Below are 18,296 nucleotides of genomic sequence, written 5' to 3'. Positions count from 1 at the left end.
AGGCCTTATCTGCATGCTTGATTTTAATATCCATTCATTCTACTTTGAAGTTGGGTTTTCATTAATTCATGAATACCTACTGGCCCAAAGGAACAACAACGTATTCAAGAATTGCTCTTGAACTGAGACAAGTTATACATTTACTAGTCCTGTCCTCAGGTGCCCTCTTGCAATTATATATTTTTTTAAACAGTATGCTAAACCGATGATTTTCAATAGTTAAATCTTTCACTTGGTTAATGACAATAGTTACTTTAACTACATACCACAGGGGTATTCTGTAGAAATGGAGAAAACATGGTGGTGACATAATTACAAAGTGGGGACGGTTCTCTTAATTACTATAGTACCCAGCACTGCTCCCATTCAGACAGACACGGAAGTGCTCCCACACAGYGATATAAACTGAGCCTTGCAGAAGACCAGGAGTGAAAGTCAGAAAGAGCCAAGGCGACAACACAGGGCCCTGACTCCCTCAAGGTTGTACGTCAACCGAGAGGCCTCAGATTGCTTTCTCACCTCTGATTCGGTGCGGGCGAGAAGCATCACCCCCAGGCCGAAGCACACGACTGCGCCCAAGCAACGTACGCACGCCAGCAACTCACAGCTTTCATCTGTCAATGTGAAATACCAGTTTTGAGGCAAAGTAGTTCCGAAAGCAATGGTCTGCAACGTTAAAGAGGCCGCCTAAGATAACATACGAGTGCAAAGAATTACACAGTGCTGGAAGAATATGGAGTTGTAATTGTCATCCCCCAACTTCATCAGAGAGCACCTTTAGAAAAGATTTCCTGCAATTCTTACTGTGAAAATGGCATTTTATAAAAGCAGAAAAAGGACTGACCTTCTTAGAGAACTGAGTATCCTACTCTATATAATTACCTACTGTAAAATTAAATTCATCTGCTTGTCCACTTGCAATCACTGAAGGATGACTGTGGTGCCGCAGACACATTCACACCCACACAACTCCTGTCTCAGAAGCTGCTGCCGAATGTTTGCATCAAGGTTTTCCTTTCACTATCACATTCAAAATGCTTGCTATTTGGCAATATTATCACCTTACCCCCTTCTAAAGTGAATCAGCCTTAGTTTTCTTATTTCAGTGGMGTTGTTTACTTCAGACAGAAAGAAAACAACCACCACAAAACAAAAATTCCCCAAACTCCCTATATATTGTAGTGCTAAATTTTGAACTTCAGTCTTCTGCTAAGATGGGTTCTGCTATCATCAGTGTATTTGGTGGCTTGTGCTTGGTATGGCCACAAAAGGCTTTCCTGGTATTGCTGATGTGGTCTTGTCACAGCGCAATTTCAATGAGTCAATGCACACCAGGGTTCGAAACAGCAGRGACCTGAAGCCTGAGGAGAGCAAACTCTTAGCACGCTATCTTTCTCAATTTACTGGCACACTAAACAGATAGACAAACAGGACTCAAATCTCATGAGAAAAACAGCAAGATATTTTTCTGGGATCATAGGGTACGTCCACAACACAAGCTCTGGGGACTTTTCAAAYGGAAGATGAGAGAGGGCTCAGCTGAAGGTGGACTCTTGGCACGAGGTGCACCACTCGTGTTTGTGGCTCTTGCAGTCAATCCCAAAGCTCAGGTACCGAGCACCCGAGGGTGCTACAAGGCTCTTTAAAAGGATACGCATGACCCCCCGCAGACCTCACTCGGCTATAAAACAGCACCATCACACTCGGAAAAGCATGTTCTGGTATTAGCAATGTTTTGAGGTGGCCAAAAAGAAATATATTCCTTCTTCCTTGTTAAATTTATGCAATTCCTTAATTGTAAGGCAACAGTATTGTACTGTAGGCTGTACTGACAGTTCCCAACATTAAGAGGTTACCCAACCCGCAGAAATAAATATACTACAGAATCACCCAGTACAAGTTCTTACAAATAAAGAGACATAAAAATCTTCAATCCTCCATTCCAATTAATCTTAGCTTGAATTGATATGCCTAAACAAAACAAGGCAAGAAAAATACTACTGAAAATAAATCTTCTAGTGCTTTACCTTTTTAAGTGGCTCGGACAAGACAAAAAGGACTGCAGAGCAAGTAATGAAGGAACAAAAGAAAAGTAGATGAACGAAATATGAATGACCATATTTCCCTGTCCTTATTAGTTCTGCAGCAATTTTTCAAAATACTGTTGACACCATAATAGTCCCCTGTGAGAACATGTTAACTAAAGGGGTAGCAGCTTCATCTATCAACAGTGGGACAGCAAATTTGCCTCTAGAAATTATGTCAGCCTGCAAATACAGCTAATCAGGAGTTGGTAAAATCAAGTCATGCTGGACAAAGTCAAGGTCAAATTGCAGTATTTTACTGTAATTACTGGGGTTTTCAGATTTGTTCATTCCAGGAGAGTACACTCTACAAGCACAGTCTAACATAGGGTTGAATGGACCAAAAATACTCTAGCAGCATGCACTAGGTAAGGGTTATTTTTTCCCTGAGAAATCTGAGCTTTGTTGTCCAATTTTGAAAAAAATAAAGGAGACTTGAAAGGTTTTGTCCACAAAGATTGCTTGACTGCACAGAGACCCTCTGTTACAGCTCAGTGGGAAAAGATGGCAAAACTGGTAAAATAGTGTATTTTCACACATGGAGTTTGAATCTCAGCTAACTCGCATCCTTTTAATCCTCAGATAAACCAGGAATTAACAAAATTGAGTCCTCAGACAATCCCTTATTAAAAAAAAAAAAAAAAAAAGGCAGAGGGAATCAGATGAAAGGGCAAACTATGTGAAAACAGGACCTCGGAAATTAACTTTAATTTATATTATTCATAATAATAAGAAGGTAGGAAAGCAGTTTCCTTGTTTTGACAGTGCATATAAAAGCTAGGCCCTTGCAAATACAGTAAAACACTTTCTTGCTTTTATTTCGCTTTATACAGAGCTGTACATTCAGATAACACTTGCAGAAGCAATACCAGCAAGACCAAGGAGAGTCTTTGACAGCCCAGTATCTACAGCAGAACCTTATCTGTCTAAATCTCACATGTGGCTAATTTGAAAAAGAAACCTGCGAATTTACTACCTTCTAAGTCATCTTAAAAGTTGTGACTTTTTTTTTCCTTTTCAAAAACCCAAATCAGACTATTTGCTATTGCTAATCTTTTTTTAASCTGCTTTCCCTTAATCCTATTCTATTCAGGTAGAAGTGCTCCATAGGCTTCCAGTCACCTCTGGACAGGGAGCTCCCACCGGCATTCCTGCACGGTGGGTTTTGTCTTACCACAGATACACAACTGGTAACAGGATATTTCACTCATTCTGTAGCTTTAGGCCAGTGTCCTGAACCAAAGCAAACTATCCCTGCCCGCTCTCTTCACCAATCAAGGGACAACTTTTCCAAGCGCTCGTTGGTAATTCTGGCAAACGCTACCTGCCGGACTTGCTTAGTTGCGAGCAGCGTGTTACCTGCTCCCCGGTGTGACGGYGTAGTCAAGATAGCATGCAGAAATCAGACTCACTGTGAAATTAGTCATACRCCAGCTCAGAAACTGCTAATAATGCAGAGATGATATGAGGATTTGCTGAAAACACTGATATCCTACTCTGATTAGCAAGCAGAACTTCACCCTTCGATGCCTGCAGGTCTAGAGCTCCTGCTGAGGAGCAAATGCATATGCATTAACACATACCGGGTAAATGCAGCCCCCTGGGACCAGGGTGCTAAAAGCAGCAGCATAAGGGCTCTYCCTCAGCAGATTTGGTTGTTAGTCTGGACTCAGTGGTGCTTATACCTTCTACTCTGAAAAATAAAATACGACTTTCAACTTACTCTGAAAGGGGAAAAAATATATATATATAAGCATGGAAAACTGCCTCATATTGCTTAATGAATTAAGCCATAACTTACTCATCTGTTTAGCTTTATTAACAAATATTTCCTAACACATTCCCTCCAAGTAAAGGACAAGTATTCAAAAAAGCAGAGCCCTGGGTAGAAAAATCACAAGCACACTGTATCAAAGGCCATAAGCCTAATGCAAGACGAGCACACAACAGGTCTTTGCTAAGTCTTTAGATAGAGAGATGAAATATTTAAGTAAGAGCCCTTTTCATTGGTGCAAAAATACTGAACAATATGAACATCAGTGACAAGAAAATGCAGTTTGCTTGTGCATCAAGGACTTGAGTGGTCATGAGAGGCAAACACGTTTGAGACTGGAMATATTCATTTACAAGTTTTGTCATGAAGAATATGTCTGCTTTTTATAATCCATTCACACTGGAAAGSTCCGTTCAGAGAAAACCACTGGCTGACAACAAAGTTCCCGCTTACTCCAGCTGGCAGCATTGAAATAAAGAGGCCAAATATTTTGTCCCAGGTCACTTTACTCCCAACCAAGATTAAAAGGTAAGATTTTAAAGGCAGTATAAATTTAGCCATTTCTGGACTTTGGTTTTATCAGTTACTCAGATCATGGAAAGCAGACCCCAAAAATCTAAGCTAAAGTTGAGCCGTCATGGACACTTCTTGCAAAAAAGAGCTCTTGAGTTGCTAACTTAACAGATTTTCATATAAATAGGTTAGGTTAGAGTTAAGAGAACACACCAACCGGTTCTGCCCAGAACTTGTCAGCAAGAAAATACATCTTTTCAATATATGATTTAATGAAAAATATGTTTTCCATCATGCTAAAGTTATTACCAATTCTGACACAAATTTGGTGAAGAGAACATGCTGGGAGAGAAAGCAAGGAGATTCACATAGCTAATGAGAAAACAGAAGGGGGTGCTAGAAGCATCATTTCTTCTTCCAGCATTTATTTAGATCTTGGTCTTTATTCTCTTCACTTCTGTAGTTGGCAGAAATAAGAGGTTTTGTTTCAGGCCAGAGAGAACATTTAATACAGTATATTTAGCTTTTAAAAATGCCCTGTACTATAGTCTTGTCTTTGTATTTTCAAGGACCTTAACAAATTAGAAACTGTTGTTAAATTCTCACTGAGTGCCAGGAGGTAACTCAAAGAATTGCTATGGCTTTTTCCAAATTTGGAAAGTAAGCCAAGAAACAAGATGACTAATGGCAGGAATACGTCCATCGCCACRAGCAGAACGCGGGAGGCTTTACCTAAGCTCGGCTCCTTGCAGCAGTGAGCTCCCCCAACAACTGCACCACTTGCTGTACAACGCATTTTCATCCCTGATTCAGCTTTACCCATTCTAAGAGCATTAATTGCAGCTTTGTGATTAAAGCTCATTACATCAAGGCATCATACATACCTATTTAGTCGAGCCAGTCAGAGCTCAGGGATATTAAACATCACCTCTCTGCAATTACCAGCCATGCCAGTCCCCTGGATAATTTTCATTAAAACTGCTTATAACACAGTRTATTTGAAAAGGTCTCTAACAGTTTAGTGCAGCCCTTTCATAAAATAAAATAAAAAACGTGGGCCGCACTTGCAGAAATCACTGTTGCAATAACCCCTTTTTCTCTTAAGACATTTTCCCTACGGTAATTAAAGCCGCCCTATCTGTATACAGCATTAAAAGGCCACTGGCTTGTACCTAGTGTAGGAGATGTCCAAACACCCGACTTTCACTTATGTTTTTATCACAGGATATAGGAGAGATGTATGTGACAATGGCTTTGTATCAATTTTTTCAGCTGAACAAATACACTCTCCAGTGAGAAAGAGAGATAYGCCAGTGCAGGGCCAAAGAATTCACAAACCTCTGCTTAGGACTCAGGAAAAAATACAATGAGAGTCCTAAAATTAACAGTAAGTACTTAGGGTAATCTCAAATTCTTTTTAATGCATCAGGAACAGCACRACTGAATGTTACAAACACACCTTCCATGAATACTTCATATAAATTCGCTTCTGCTATTGAGGGCAATCACCAAAATCAAACAAATGGGGTGCACACGTAGGTAAACAAAAATGTGGTTTCCTCACTTCACAATATTCACAATGTTTCTAARTATTTACTCCCAATGACTAAGACATACTTAAGGCAGACATACAGCAAAATTTCGCTCTCTCTAGTAAGACRTTTTCAATACTGCCGAACCGAGCTGCTGCCGTTACCCTTGGAGCATAACAAACAGCAATGGCGCAGCGCGCCGGAGCGCGCACGAAGCCCAGCGCCTCTGGGAAGGAGGCTACAGAGGCATCAGCAGAAATTTTCAGAGCCTAAGGAACTTCTGCAATTGAAGTGCTACATGATTACGGTGCGAACGTGTGTCACTTGCCGTTGGGTGCAGAGTCGCCGAGCGAAGCTGCAACACCTCGCCGAGCGCCGTCCCGGCCTCCACCCCACTGCGCTTCTGCGGCTGTTCAACAGCAGGCGGGGGAAGAACTTCCTAGCTGGCTCAGGACGCTGCTTCTTGGCTGCTTTACAGGAGGAAAAGCAAAACTAAACTCGCTTAAACCCTGATATCAGGAAAAATAATCTCATTGTGCTGCTGTCTAGTTAGTTCCTTCCTGTCGATATTTTTATTATATGTGAATAAGCGTTCAATGGGATAAGTAAGCTACTGGAAAAGAGATGGATGGCAAGCAGTGCATCAGACCTCCTGCCTTTAAACATGGTGGTCAAAGCAGGGCACTTTGGGATGGGGTTGACTTGATACAGCAGAACCTTTTCAGCCAGATAATAGGAAATATTTATTGAAAATTGAAAAAGGTTGCTTTTTTGTAGTAGCTTTCATGACAGTCTCTTCAAAGCATTAACTTTCTTTCCTGTCTATTAGTAAACCACTATTATAATATTATTGATAAATAAAACACTTCCTAAATCATTATTGGAATATTCTATTAAAAAAAAAAAAAAAGCCCTTTCTGTATGGGGGGAGGGGGGAGAGAGAGATCATACAATACGGCCCCAGCTGAAAGGGAAATAACTTGTTTTGCAACTTAGAAAGCTAGTTTGACTAAGTTTTGCACTTGCACTCAACCCAGGAGCCACATGGATAAGGCTAGCCATGGTACATGATGCTCGCTGGTGTTCAGTTCGATATTTATCATCAGCATTTATCATTCYCAATACCATTTTTCCCAGTATTCTGTAGGAATTAATTTAATAAGCAAGCAGGAACTATGAACATTAGAACAGATGTCCAACATCATAGATACATATATATCATTTGAGCTAACATCCTTAGCTGTGAGGCAATAAGAATTTAGGAGGAAAAAGGGACAACGTATCTTCTATACTCACCCTTTTTATCTTAAAACTTTCATCTCACTGATGCAGGCTCAAAACACTGCCACGGTGCAGGCTGGATTCAAGGCAAGCCTGCCCTATCAGGACACACTCCTACTTTAAGCAGCTATTTCTGCTTCTGGTATTCAGTCTCGTTTCGTTTGTGTAAAACTCCCTTTCTGACAATTCTTTGTTAATTGTTTCTGTAGGGATAGCTGGCTTTTAAAATATTAACAAATCAAAATAATAATTTGGGGTTTAGAACTATCAGGTGATAGTTCTATTGCCTATTGGTAGGCAATGCATTTTTCATTATTTAGTTTGGCAAAAAGTGTTTCAAAATTGGTATTTTAAGTCTTCTCAGAGATACTGGAAAAGGACCTCACCCTTCATGCCCCTGCTTTTAGGGGATTCTGGTCTCTGAAGTGCCGGCTCCTTGCGTTCGTTCCAGCGACTCACATTTTATCGCTTCACTTGGGAAGTGTTTTATTAATGGAGATTGAGTAACAACCACCCCCGCACTGACACATCCATTTTGGGCCTCACAGTTTTACTTTTCTCTTTACTGCTACTTTAGCACATTTGTTTACCATATTTCAGATGCTTGGGGCCTTGATAACATCATTATAGAAATGTTTAATCAAACTCACAGTTTATTCCAACAACATTTGGCATCAGTAACAGCCATAACTCACTATAAACATTAAACTGGCAAGCTTACTCATGTGAGATCTTTGGAGGCTCTTAAATAATCAAAAATCACGTGGCATAAAACAGATATTTAAATACATACTGCAATCCTGCGCGAATTATTGACTTTTTGTACATGTTCACCTATACAAATAAGAATCAGCAGATCCGTTCCACGGTTATATATCTTTCCAAAACAAAACAGTGGTGACTCGGAAACCTGGTAGACTCATAAAGCAGGCAGGAGCCTAATTCCTATTCCTTTTCACCAAGACCTGGGTTTCTACGCAAAGCAATTCTGCAAAGGTAATTAATGACACTATATCACTTCGGAGCATCAAGGAACACCACCCCGCATACCAGATTCTGTAACATATTACTGACCATATATCAATTTGGGAGTCACTGACTGTAGAATGTTTCCAAAAGGAAAGTTAATGACATCACTATTACAGAAGTGACGAACATTAAGGCTGAAAGCGAGGCAGGCTTAAGTATAGGCCACTATATTGCGTCAGGTGCTTTCCAGTCCTTTAGACATTGCTCTTTCGAATATTTACAGGCACACGAAATATATGAGTTTGCCAAATTCAGCTCCAAAGGCCTAGGACGCTGGTAGGTGCTAGCACAGATACCCACCTGCACAACGGCACCGGAGCAAGCTTGGCTCCAGCTCGCATTGGAGCTTGCTGCTCCATCGTAAGCGCTGCACCGAAGCCAGCAGGTCGCCTGGGCCCTGCCAGTAATTGCCAAACTGAGACAAGGACCCTGGCTACGTTTAAACGTACGCGTGAGCACATATACTCATTTACTCACTTTCTACTGAGAAAATATCTGACGGCCAGTTTTGGATGGCCACCAAACAGCACTGATGATGGCAAATATCCCCATTAAGCAGAATTTATGCCATTTTTGTTCCAATTAAGCAACAGCCATTACTTTTCACAGCCCTTCCAGCAATCGCTTCCCTGGGACACATACTGCAAAAGCGACCATCTCTATTTAAGTGCGTTTTGGCTAACTACAGCGTTCTGGACTCCAGAAGATGCAGCTCACAACAGCAGCAATGACAAGCCCGCAGGGGAAAGAGGCTCTTGCTACACCCAGAGAGAGGTGGGCAAAGCACTACGCAATTTAACCCCCCCGGTCCCGCACAGGAACACACTCGATAAAACTAGCAGTATGTGACAATTTCTGTAGTATGACATCTTGATGCTGCTTCTTGCCACAAATAAGTATAAAACATACTAATTTCGTATGAGATGCATGCAGTCACATTGACTTTTGGAGGACAGAGAGACAGTTTTTCCATATTCACTATTTTCCTGGCTGAAATACCTCAGAGTCCAACTTTTTATACTTTTTTATACTTTTTTCATAACTATTAGAGCTAAACAACCCCCCGCAGAGTTCTCCAAAACACAGTCTTTTTATTGGTAGGGAAAGCGTTATTGCAAAATATTAGATTTTGCTTTCTTTTTTAGACAAAACTACAAACGGAAAAAATATTTTCTTTCAGTTCTAGAATTTTCACTGAAAAAAATAAAATCTTCATGGAAAGTTTTAAAAATTCTTATACTAATCTACTAATATTTTTCAACTAGATGTCACTGACTCATAATTCCTGATAAACATACTGTATTCTACTTTATTTCCAATTACCCTTTAAGTAAGGTCGGCTGTCCCAGACCACCTGTATCTCTAGTCTCCTGAATAGCAACACAACGCTCACAGCCAGATCTCAGATGCTTATTCCCTCTGATGCAAATGAAGGGATATTCACCCCGTACACATTAAATCATGTTTTTCCAAGTCCTCTTTTGCACTTTACAACACAGCACTAACTTTTCTTGGTATTGAAGGTCCATGATTTTCTGCTGGGCACCTACAAGGGATAAACTCTTAAATGTTAAAGGAGAGATGGAAAATACCATTCTAAAAAAGGCAACTGGTCGTACAATGGAAATGCTGGGGGTAAGGGAAGCCCTCAAAATTGTCATTTCTAGAGACACAGACTTCGCTGCCCTATTCCAAGTGCGATGACAAACCAGCCATGGGGCAGCAGATGCCACCAGAGGCATGCAGGGATTAGCCGGGGACAGCGCCAGCTGCCCATCGCGTGCCTTGGCGGAAGCACCAGGACAGGGAGCAGGTGCTGCCTGGTGACTCGCTCGCAGAGCACAGCTGCCCAGATGTGCTCAGGGCTCAATAAATATCCCCCCACCCCGTGCTCACAGCTGGAAGAATCGGAGCATCGCCCGTGTCGCAACGCGGCAGCCCTTTGGGAGGCTCCGGCTAGACCTCCGCACCTGGCTGCGCTCTTTCATTTAAAAAAATGACTTGGCTTCTCTGGTCTTTAATGAAAAGTAGATGTTTCTACCCCTCATACACCATGAAATAAGCGGGAACATCGCTGATGTAAACGGGGTTGAGAATTTATCCAGCCCACACATGTAACGTTAGGAACAAACAGATAGACAGTGAAAATGCTTTCAGGGGTTAGAAATGGAGTTTAGAAGTTGTTTTTGCTTAGCAGGGCTTCAAAGCTACAATTTTCCCCACTAAAATTGCTACAATTTATTTTCTTAACCAAAATTATTGTTGCTTTTTTTTCCTCTTACTATAACCCGTATTTTTGGTCCTGGAAAAGAACATCAAAAATACTGCAGAATATTTTGTATAAAATGGGAGTTTTCAATACTGTCAATAAATGAGTGGGAAAAGAGTCTCTGAGTGGGTAAAAAGTTAAGTGTTAACAAAAATAACATTTTCATGCAAATAATTTTAAGTAACTTGAACAAACCATGTATTCATGCATACAAGATTTCTAGGAAAAAAAAAATCCAGAAAAATACCCTGAAAGTAGCTGTTGAAACTTTTTCAATGTATTATTGAAAATATCTGACTTCCAAGGTCACCTTATTTACAGTCAGATAAGTCGAATCTCTGCATGGAACAAAACTGACATCCAGGGGAGAGACAATCAAGAAGGTTGTTCCTCAAACAGATCCCCTTGGGATATATTTCCACTTAAAATATAAGTCAAAAATAAATCCATGACCCTTTACTGTCACCTGTTTTCATCATATAGAACACTACAGCATGAGGAAATAAAGATATTTTTGGACAGCACGAGAAGATGGAGTTTCCTCATACCCACTGTCACTGGATCCTCCCAAACCATCAACAGCAGCTGGGCAACGCTGACAGTAACACAGCAGGCAGATACTACTACTCTTTCTTAGGGTGGTGCAGAAACAATAACCTTGGTGCCTTTATTAACAGTTTTTTGGTTTTGGTTTTGTTTTTTTTCTAAGGGAGCTATTGGTACCCAATTATAAAAAGAAGGTGGTTAAAGCAAATTGGAGCATACAAGGTATAAACAGTTGGGGGCCACATTCTTACTGGAAATTACAAGCCAATTTTGATTTCTGCATCACTCAAGAAAACATTGGGTCCCGAAGCCAAACAAAAATATATCTTTCTCCTTCTGCAATTTCAATATAGATTGATTCAATCTTTGTTTCGACAGGGTGCCCGGAGAGGAAACAGCACAGGGTATCTCAGTCCGATCGGAGCAGACCCGAATGTGCACAGTGAGCATTTCTGGTTCTGGGGTGACCCTGGACACTGACGGGGAACGTTAGCCTGGCAAACACTGCCAGAGAGCCCATGCTCCTCGCCTGTACCGGTACGTGTCTCGAGAAGGGAACCATCAGAAACTAACCTCATGATGAGGATCTTTTCATCTTGCACGAGTATTTCACCTGAAATTCTATGTTCAGCAAGTTTTCCTCAACGGAATTATAAAACTATTTATCCAGGTTTGATTGCATTTTTACTTCTTTCAGATGTAAATTAAACCACTGCCCATAATATAGGAAGTGGTGGAGCAAGCCCACCAAAACCAATTTCCCTCTTTACAAAGGGAAGACGGGACACGCACGTTCCTCTGTGTGCGTGCCAGGTGCTTGCGTCATGATATGATATATGATATTCAGTCTTCAGCCAACCTGTACTGCAAAAGGCTTTCTAGCAAGGGCTGCAAGAAATACTTCATGCGTGATCTAAAAGAATACGTATGATCGGTAACACAATTAAGAACATATTACACGTGCATCTCCTCCACTTTTCTTACCTTCACGCTGCTCCTTATGGAACAATTGTTAGGAAAAGAATAAAAACAAAACAAAAACTATTATCATGCTATTGTGAAAAAATCTATGGTGCAAATGAAGTTTTAATATAGCTCAGACAACTTCTGCTACCACCTCAAAAGGGACAGAGAGGAACCAAGTACCCAGGGAACGGCAACAAGACAACTGAAGGGGCAGTTTCCATTTCAGGGCAGATTAAAAAGAGATGATGGAGTGGGACTCTGACAGAGGTTGTGTAGAGAAGGGTAATAAGAAGCAGTTACTCATTATTAGAGGTCACCAGATGAACTTAAAACCATCAGAAGGGATTTCTGCCAGCCCCCGACCGCATAATCAAACTGCAGAACTAGAGATACTGCAGACAGGCAGATTCAAAAAGTGATTAGACAAATTCTAAGGAAAAAGTTTATGAAGAGTTATTAAAGACAAAAATAGATATAATGGCTTGATAAATTAGTCTCTAAGTCATAGGCTGGTAGAACTTAGGAATACATTAAAACATTTAATGTATTAATGTATTAAACATAAGATTATTGTGCATTTGCTTGTTCTGTAATACCCATTACCAGCCATTATTAGACTAACATACCATACTGGATAGTCTGACCGAGTATAGCGACTGTGCTCTTAACAACCCCTTTACTTTATTCAGGCAGGAAGTTACAGTCGTTTTTTTAGGATGTAAATTGGAAAACATTGATGAGTAATGCATAGAATTTACAATTGCTTCAATTATTCTCATATATATTAAGTTTGGGGGGGGGGTTAATGTTAATACTCCAAGCTTGCTTTTGAAAGCTTATTCTTTCTGCCATCTTTTCAATAGTATTCTGCATTGAATGGATATTTAGCTGCTTCCTCAGAAGCCAATCTAGCTCTCAACATGCATACTGCCTTCAGAGTTCCTGTGGAACTGCAATAACAGTCAAGGGAAGAGATGATCAATATTTTCAAAAGAAACCCATAAGCAAACAAACTGTCTTCCCTTAAAAATAATAAAAAGATGAACAGTCTAGTATTTCAGCCATTTGGTCTACCTCAACCTAAATACATTCAGCTTTCCAGAGATGGTGATTGCAAAGTAAAGACCTGTAATTTTTGAACATAATTTATGATTTCTATAACACATTTACATGCAGAAATATATGTGTCCATTCAAGCAGGTACAACATTCAATATTCCGAGTCAGACAGATCAAGGCATTTCACAATATGCTAACATTTTAGCAGTAAGCAATCCCTTTTAAATGGACTGTTCCTGTGCTTCGAGTTAAGAATATCTCCAAGTATGCTGTGAAATGAGGACATTCGTTTATGAAATCACTTCTTCAATTATCTCACCTTTTCTAATCTGTTCCTCTGTTTATGCTGTGATACGTTTCTTCAGAAATTCTCTTTTATATTATGTGAATGAAAATAGAGCTATACGGACAGCCTCACAGAGGGAAAGCTAATGTGGTCTGGACCTTAGCGACTCCAGGTCTTAGAAATGAGAATGTCAAAATTTTATCCTGTAAAACTTAGTAGTACTTGATATTGATAAAGAGATGGAAATTTTCCTCTCTCTCACGCTCACACCAATACGGCCAAGAGGTCAGTGTTCACCGCTTAGCGTCAGGTGAAACAAGCAGCACCTCTGTCGGACCTGGTTTTCCCGGACGCAGGAAGGCAGCGCTCTCCCAGCGCAGACCGGGCCCCCGCCAGGAGCAACCGGTGCCAGCTGCAGCGCACACAGTGCCATTCCACATACCGTGCTATTTAAATGGGACTTTCCTAATTTCCATCTCCCATGCTGTCAGAGCGGTGCTTTCCCAACAAAAGAAAGTAACCGTCTTGTAAAATAATAAAAAGACAGTCTATGCATGTAATAGTTCTAAGCAGAAACTGAGTGAAGAAAAAGAAAAAAAAAAAAAAACTTCCTTTCCTCCAAAAAGCAACTGAAAAAAAATGCAGAAATACAAGTTTAATTAGTTTAAACAAAAAGGAAAAATTAAGATGTTTTATATACAAGATAGCTTCTCTTCTACCCTTATTATAGATGCCCTCTGCCAGGTAAGAGTAGAGCTGCTGAAATACTACAGCACCACATTCACCGAGAAACACCTTTCATGCTAATAGGAGAGACTAGATGATCTGGAAAAGGCAGCAATGGCAGATTTAAAACATAATACTTGCCTTTGCAAAGCAAGAAGAGAGGGAAAATTGACTGTCAGTGTCCCTCATTTAATATAGTGGAATTTGAACCTAAGGCAAAACATTTTTCCAGAAAAACAACTTCTACTGAGTAACAATAACAATGCTTGAATTTATGCTCTGAAGTATTGCAATCTCTGAATCCTCAATAGGAGGAAACACTTTTGTAAATATAGATTGCGAACTACAGTTTCCTACAAATTGTCACTAGATGGCATCTTGTCATCACACTTTAAATCTCAAATTTCATTTTTACTGTCATTCCTTTGTGAAATAAAATACTAACAGAAAACCTCCTGAAGAGATTTCAGTTTACTGTAATTCCTAAGATACTGTTGGTACCACTATGCAAAACATACCATCCTCCCAACCAGAAGTCACCTCAAAAATTGTATAAAATAAATATTCATAAATTGGCTATCAATACAAATTGCAATGCATATATAAAAGTGATAGCAAAACTATTAAGGCAATTTGAGAGGGGTGGTTTTGTTTTGCCTTTTTTTTTTTTTTTAAATAGTTTTGGCGCATAGGAATTCTTAAAAGGTTGAAATTCTGGCTTGTGATGGTTTTTTAAAAAATGTAGGTTTGGGTTCTTTTCAAGCACTGTCAATATAAGTGGAATGCAATAGTAAAACCAGAAATCGTGCACATAAAAATGGTCTAAATCTTCATGAGGCATCTGATTTATTTGCCTCTAAGAATTATAAAATCTGAAGATGAATTGTACGCAATTCTGGTAACACAGCTAAATAAAATTGGTATGATGGGCAGCTATACAGTATTTAGAAATTTTCTGTGCCAATGTTTACTCAAACTATTCATTTTATTCATTTGCTTTCCAAGTAGCACATTTCTGCAACTCCTGACTGAGAAAACAAACAAAAGCAAAGGACTCGGAGCAAAATCTGGCCAAAATTATCCCATTTCTGTTGGCTTCACTCAAAGTTATAGAAGTACTGAAGATGTACAGAGCTCTCTATGAAATGTTGGGTTTACCCTATACACTATTCCTACAGTCCCTTGCGTTCCATGTGTGGGAGCACCCACCCCTCAACCAATTTTGTATTGCTAGCAGTGAACACTGTCAGCTTTTATACAACTCTCATATAAACCCAATACAGTCTTTTTCTGCTTTTTCTTAATCTGTTTGCCTATCCTTAGATTGAGAACATCTTGAATAATTCCCCTGAAAGTTTCTCAAATTCCAGCATGTGGAAACTATCCAAAATTGAATAACAGTAACAGCCACAAAGGCATTTGGTTTTCTCCTTCACTTTTTCCTCTATTCCTTTTCAAAGAGCTTTTGTTTCAGCTGTTCTAGACCAAAGGGTGGCTTCTTTAATCTTCCAGTCATGAGTAGCAGAAGGGGTCTGGGACCAAACTTGATGGAGACTCTTCCCACGTCAGCTGGCTTCCGTAGAAGCTCACTGTATTCCTTCTTAAACGCGCTGCTCGCTCCATGGGTTTTGCCCCTCTGTTTTGAGTTACTGTCCAGCCCCAGCCTTTCTCCCCACACCAAAACCACGAATGTTTAAGAAGATGCAACGACCTTCTACTGAACTTTACCTGACATTTCAGCAGCTCTGTTGATTCACATGCTTGTTAGCATTTGAATTTTCAGCTGGTCAGTAGCTCATTACTTATTTTTATTTCATTTAGACTGACTTTTAATTCCATGACTAAAGCACAGAAGCAGAAGAACTTTTGACAGCAAAAGGAAGGAAGGCTGGTAAATTCATTATAAATCTCAGCTACGCGGAGAATGGTACATAGCTTAGTATGTCTACCGCCAGCCAAAAAGATCCCAAACTTTAATACAATGAAAAATTAAAACTCAACTTCTGTTAACTTATCAAAGACATCTGCTTTTCCAAGAATAAGAAAATAGTTACAACTTTTGCAGGCATCCACACTATTACAGCCATAGGCAAAGGCTAACCAGCGATAACAAAAATCATGATTCAGCAAGGTATGCATCTAATTTAATAATAATGCACATGTTGTAACCTGATGCAAGAGGAAAGGGTTATCAATATATTACAAAAATTTGAATACTGAGAATATAATAACAGCCAGTTTGTCCTCATTCAATTTATCATTAAATAGTATTTGTAATTCATTTGAGGTATTTCCCTACATAAGCTATAATAGTAACACTATCTCATCCTTTAAATGACGTTAGAATATTTTCAAGGAGACTTTAACCTCTCTCTCTGGTACCAAAAGATCAGATGACTGCCAAGTAAAAGTCTAATAAAACTTACTGGTATATAAAAAAAAAAAGTATATCAATTTTCAAAGCACAGGTACTCATAAAGAGAGGGTCTGGGTCCTGCCCTACCCCTTTAGGAAATTGTGCTTATATACTAAATAGAATATGAAGCCTCTAACACATCTGGAGAGCAGAAGTCCAAGTCCAATCTTTATGCATGCCTTACATTATCTAAAATACTGCTGATGAATACACTGAGGAGTTCCTTAAAAATATCTGCCTATGCAAAAGAACAGGGCAAAGAAGTCAGCGCTGAGGCAGAAGGGTTTGGGTTCCTCCACACTCCCTCCCAGGATTTCCAGTCAACAAAGACACATTTCAAAGTTCTTCCTTCCCTCCCCTCCATCTACAGTATATCAGTATAGGTGAGTAACATTTAATGGTGCACCATACGGCCCCAGAGGTCAGCAGGGAACCAACGTGCATGATCTCCACTCTCTAGGTCACCAATGCTGTAAGCAAACCAAGACCTAAGGCACAAAAGTTAAGTCTAACTGCTTCTAACTATTCCTCTCATGTGGATGAACAATGCAATAGATTTCACCAGCCTGATTGTTCAAAAGCAGTCAAAACTTGCGATGTAAAACTTGACAAAATCTTTCCATGCTAGACATCTCAGGTAAAATTTGGACCTTGGTCTGAATACAATTCACATACAGTGAAACCAATAAAATAACCTCCAATCGACGTGATAGAGCTATAAAGATTTTTCATGTATTTTGCTGCAGTTCTATAGACTGGAGTGAGAATTCAAGGAGGATTTATCAAGATTTTCTGCAGATTTTTTTCAATTCTCACAAGTTAGATCAGCTCTACAGTATCCCCTGAGATACAGGCACAACATGCAGAGGATCCTCCCTTCTGCCCCAACATATTTCCCAAATGCTCTCTGATGATGCTTGGGGAGTTTTTTCTTTCAATTTTATCCTTGTTCCTGATAATGCATTTAGGCTTTTTTTTTTTTTTTTTTTTTTAAAGAATGCCTGTGCTAAGGTACAAATGGCTGAACATTCAATGAAAACCCAAAATTTAAAGACAACCACTTTTTTGCAAGCCATTATCTTTACCTAATAGATATCTGCGCAGAAGCAGTAGCAGAAATAAGGTAACTTGAGGTAGCTAGCACATTTCTATTCAGACCACAGGCAGCAATTCTTGCAGCGATTTTATTTCTCAGCAAAAATCATTATTGTCCCTACTGAATTACCCTGAAGAGTCCTATTTTACTCCCAGTACCTTTTCTCAACCTCTCTTGATTAAAAACAGTACTTTTTTTTTTTAATCAAATATCAATATATGGCATGAATTTGTGAAATGGAGACAGGGGAAAAAAAGTAAAGCCATTTTAGAAAGAAAAAACAAAACAAAAAAACTTTAAATAAGCAGAAATCCAAAGCCTGGGAGAAGAGTATGAAACTCAAGATAAAAGAGCATAGCCTATCTGGCCCTTCAAGGAAAATTACAACAGATGCAAAAAAGGGCTCCAGTAGCTCCTGGCAGCCTGAGAAAAGAGAGGCTTACACACGCACAGAAAGCGCCAAAGAAACAGAACAAAAATGGCAAACCCCTAGCTCAGTATGGCCCTCTAGATTCAGGCAGTTAGCAGTTTGAGGGCTTCCTAAAGCTTCCCAACAGTCAAAAAGTGTCTGGAATAGGGGGGCAAAAAGAAAAAAAAAAAATACTGGCCTATCTGCTTAAGAGAAGAAAGGAACCCCATTTACTGTCCAAAATACTTCAAAACACTCCTGAGAAACCTTACTAAAGGCCCTGAATGCTTACAAGAGAGGTTGGGACAACA

Source organism: Apteryx rowi, unplaced genomic scaffold (assembly GCF_003343035.1).
Source record: "Apteryx rowi isolate R43461 unplaced genomic scaffold, aptRow1 scaffold_202, whole genome shotgun sequence".
In the NCBI taxonomy this organism is placed as follows: Eukaryota; Metazoa; Chordata; class Aves; order Apterygiformes; family Apterygidae; genus Apteryx; species Apteryx rowi.
This window is presented reverse-complemented; position numbering follows the sequence as displayed.